Source organism: Pteropus vampyrus, unplaced genomic scaffold (genome assembly GCF_000151845.1).
Source record: "Pteropus vampyrus isolate Shadow unplaced genomic scaffold, Pvam_2.0 Scaffold141, whole genome shotgun sequence".
In the NCBI taxonomy this organism is placed as follows: Eukaryota; Metazoa; Chordata; class Mammalia; order Chiroptera; family Pteropodidae; genus Pteropus; species Pteropus vampyrus.
The window spans coordinates 1,915,686-1,920,090 of record NW_011888922.1 but is presented as its reverse complement, the minus strand read 5'-3'; positions in this window follow the sequence as shown (position 1 = coordinate 1,920,090).

Sequence of the window (4,405 nt, the reverse complement as noted above, 5' to 3'; positions counted from 1 at the left end):
TCTCCCTAAATTGATATTCAAGTTCAATACAATTCCTGTTAAAATCCTAGCAAAGCATTTTTATAGATGTAAACAAAATTATTCTGAAGTGTATATGGAAAGGCAAAATAAGTACAATAGTTAACAATTCTGAAGAAGAAGATAAAGGGGAATCAGTCCACTAGATTTCAATAATCTTGATTACTACAGTAATCAAGCTTATTTAGTACCGACAGAGGGACACACACATAGAACAAAACCCCCAGAAATAGACCCACACAAATATGCCCAACTGATTTCTGGCACAGGTGGAAAGGCAACTGGACATATAGAGGGGAAAAAAATGAACTGCAATCTACGCTTCATACCTTATACAAAAACTAATTCAAAATAAATCATGAACTTCAATGTAAAACTAAAAAACATTCAGGAAAAAACCTGGAGGAAATCTTTGGAATATAGGGCTAGGCAAAATATTCTTAGACTTGACATCAAAGCATAATCCCTAAAAGGAAAAGGTTATAAATTTAAAACTTTTGTTCTTCAAAAGACTTTAAGAGGATAAAAAGACAAGCTACAGAGTGGAAGAAAATATTTGCAAACCACGTATTCAGTAAAGGATAGTATCTAGAATATATATAAGTAACTCTCAACACTCAACTGTTAAAGGAGGAAACAATCCAATTAGGACGTGGGCAAAAAGAGACAAAGAGACATTTCACTGAAGAGGATTTGCAGATGGCAAATAAACACATAGAAGATGCTCAACATCATTAGCCATTTGGGAAATATGAATTAGAAACATATTAAGATATTATCACAGACCTCTCTAAATGGTTACAATAAAAAAAATGTTAACAGCACAAAATGCTGGCAATGAATCAGAGAAAATGGGTCACTCGAACATTGCTGGTGAGAATCTAAAATGATATAGCCATTTTGGAAAACAATTCAGCAGTTTCTTAAAACACTAAACATACAACTACTATGTGACCCAGCAACTGTACTCATGAGCATTATCCCAGAGAAGTGAAGATTCATATTCATACAAAAATGTGTCCATGAAAGTTTATATGTTTTATTTAAAATAGCCCCAAACTGGAAAAATCTACATGTCCTTCAATGCGTGAATGGTTAAATAAACTATAGTACATCCATACTATAGAGTACTACTCAGCAATAAAAAAGGAAAAGAGTATTGACACGTGCAAAATCCTGAATGAGTCTCTAGAGTATTATGCTGAGTAAACAAAGCCAATCCCAACAGGTTGCATACTGTATGATTCCAATTACATAACATTCTTGAAATTACAGAATTTAGGATTGGAGAGCAGATTAGTGGTTGTTGGTGGTTAATGAGGGGGTTTAAGTGGGACAGAAGTGGGTGTGGCTATAAAAGGGCAGTATGAGGGATCCTTGTGGTGATGGAAATGTTCTGGATCTTGACTGTATTAATATCAACATCCTTGCTGAGATGCTGCAGTAGTTTTGGAAGATGTTACCATTGGGGAGAATCTGGTAGAGGGTATGTGTGATCTCTGTATTATTTTTACAACCACACGTGGATCTAACATTCTCTCAAAATAAAAAGTTAAGTTTAAAAAAACTGATCCACAAACGAATTAGAATTTTCATAGATAGGAAATATATTTAAAGGAAACCATAAGGAGGCAATATATGTTTCTCTGAGAAGTAAAGATCATGGAGAGAAATGTTGTTAACAGGTGGCTAATGATTATAACCAGATCCAGTTGTCCTCAATCTTTCTTATTCAGGGATGAGTTCGTTCTTAAGGAATCATTTTGCGAAAATATGAATAAATTTTACAGTTCAGGCTCCTGAGCAGGAGAGTACAAATTGGAGTGAACTAAGAGTCATTGGTATTTCTGAACCTACCAAACTACATGTCAGCCCTAGGAAGTCTTGGCTATAAAGGCAGGTATGATTCTCTATCTTGGGTAATAAAAGTTCCTGGAGGGAAAAAACATAAGATGTCAGCCAGCTTGTTCTATTTTTTTTTGTATAACTGCCAGCCTCCAAGATAGCCCCGCAATGAGTCTCACTTCCTAATACGGTATAGCCTTATGTAGCCCCCTTCCATTCTGAATAAGGATGACCAACAGGACATTGCATAAATGACAGTGTGGGACTTCTGAAGCTAAGTCATAAATAAAAATGCAGCTTTTTCCTTGTTCTCTTTTGGATCAGCTGCCATGTTGTGAGGACACTCAAACAGTACTCCTGAATTCCTGACTCACAGAAATCATATGAAATAATAAATATTTATTATTGTTTTTAGCCAGTTAAGTTTCAGACATTCTACTTTCCATTTCCAGGGCTAGGAGGGTATGACCAATGGTAACCAATAGGAGGAAAGCTTTGTCTATTTAGAAGACTAAAAGCAGAGCCTAAAAGATAGACCAATGGACTAACAGAACAGAAGAATCCAGAAATAGATGCATACATACATTGTCACTAGATTTATGAAAAAGTTAATACTGCAGTGCTGTGGAGTATTAAAAGAATTGTTTCTCAATAAGTGGCACTAGATTAATTAGATAACCTTGGGAAAAGAAAGATTCTTGATTCTTATTTCATGCCATCTGTGAAAATTAATTTCAGCCAAGAGAGTAAGAGGAGATATATGCAATACATATATCCAATGAAAGACGTGTGTGTGTGTGTGTGTGTGTGCGTGTGTGCGCGCGCGCGCACTTGCGCATGTATGTGTGTATATATATATATATCTCCCCCTCCACACTCTCAATTTCCCTCTACCTAAAAAGTCTCCCAATCTTCCTTCCTTTCTAAGTTCTCCAAAGTTTTGCTTATACATGAATGCTATCCTGTCATGTAACCATTTTTGATCATCCTTCATCCAATGTTCCATCAAGAAGTCTCTCAGAACAGAGCTCTTCTCCTTCCCTAGAACCTTATACAAGGCCTTCCTTCTGTGCTATATGTACTCTTACTTATTAAACTAAGTAAATTAGCCAAATCGCATTAAAATACAAGTATACTTACACTTAAATCTATCATCATGAAACTTTTTTTTCTAGTTTCAATAAACGATATTAAATCATTTAAAAATGCCAAATAGACACTATGAAGAAGGAAAAAGGATAGCAATTTTGGCCTAATTCCTGGTATAACCCAGTCAGGCAGAAAAAGTACTATTAATTCAGATTGACAAAAACTCAAATAAGAGTTAGCAGAGAAACAAGGTTAGCAGAATGAGGGATGATGCAGAATGTGATGAGAAAAGCTAGAGATTGGAATGAAAAGATGGAACTGTAGTACTAGTTCTTGTCTATAACCTTGGACAAATTTCTTAACTTCTTTAAGCCTCAATAACCAAATACATAAAAGGGGAAAATACAAAACTAACAATACTGCTTTGAGAATTAAGTAAAATTAATAAATGTGAAAGCACCTAGGACCAAACTCTGCATGATAGGTGCCAAATATGTAGTTCTTGAACCTAAAGCATGTAGTATGTAGTTACTGAACCTAAAGCAGCCCAAGGACATTCTAAGATCATGCAATTGGCAAAAGAATTTCCAATTCAGTGTTCTTTCTATTATATCATCACTAAGGAGGCTTTATTTTGTCCTTCTTCTTGCTCCAAACCACACATCAGCGCTTCTCAGAGTTCTGCCTCTTCTGGTTAAAGGCATCACTATTCTTCTGGGCTCTCAGATACAAAATCATCTACTTCCGTTCAACTCTTCCGGCTACTTCACTGCTCATGCCAAATCAAGGAGCTCCTTCTATGGTATTCAATAATACAGGCACAGATTCTGTTAAATGCTTTGGGGGATAAATAAAAGAGGAAAGACCCTCTTTTCATGTAACTTACAATGTTTACAATGCTGCAGGAAGATAGACATAAACACATATTCCTAAAATAAAAAGCAGATTTTTAGAAGTACCATAAAAAGAGACATAATATCCTATGAGACCGCTGAAGCAGGGAATCAAATCTTTAGGTATGGGGTGGGAGAGAGGGAAAGAGAGAGACATATGAATGAATATGAACAATGAAGGTAGGGTTTGATATATGGTTTTGGGAAGGAAAAAGAAACGATATTTCTTATAGAGTACACAGTATGATCAAGACCGGGTATGGGAAAATATAAGACAGGTTCAGAGAATGTGGAAAGGAGGAGAAAAAGAAGAGTTTGGTGGCCTTGGAAAGCCTTGGATGCTACCTTAAGAAGTTTCACCTTTCTTTTATTGGTAATGGGGAGCCATTGAAGAGTGCAGACGAACAGAGAAATGAAAATGACTGCTGTGCTCTTAATGGCCAGAGAGGAAGACCAACCAGAGAAAGGAAACATATGAGGCAGGAAAGCTATTTAGGAAGCTGTTGCAATAGTCTGTAGCAGTAAGAGAAGACGGCAAGGAGACAGAGAGGAAAAGACAA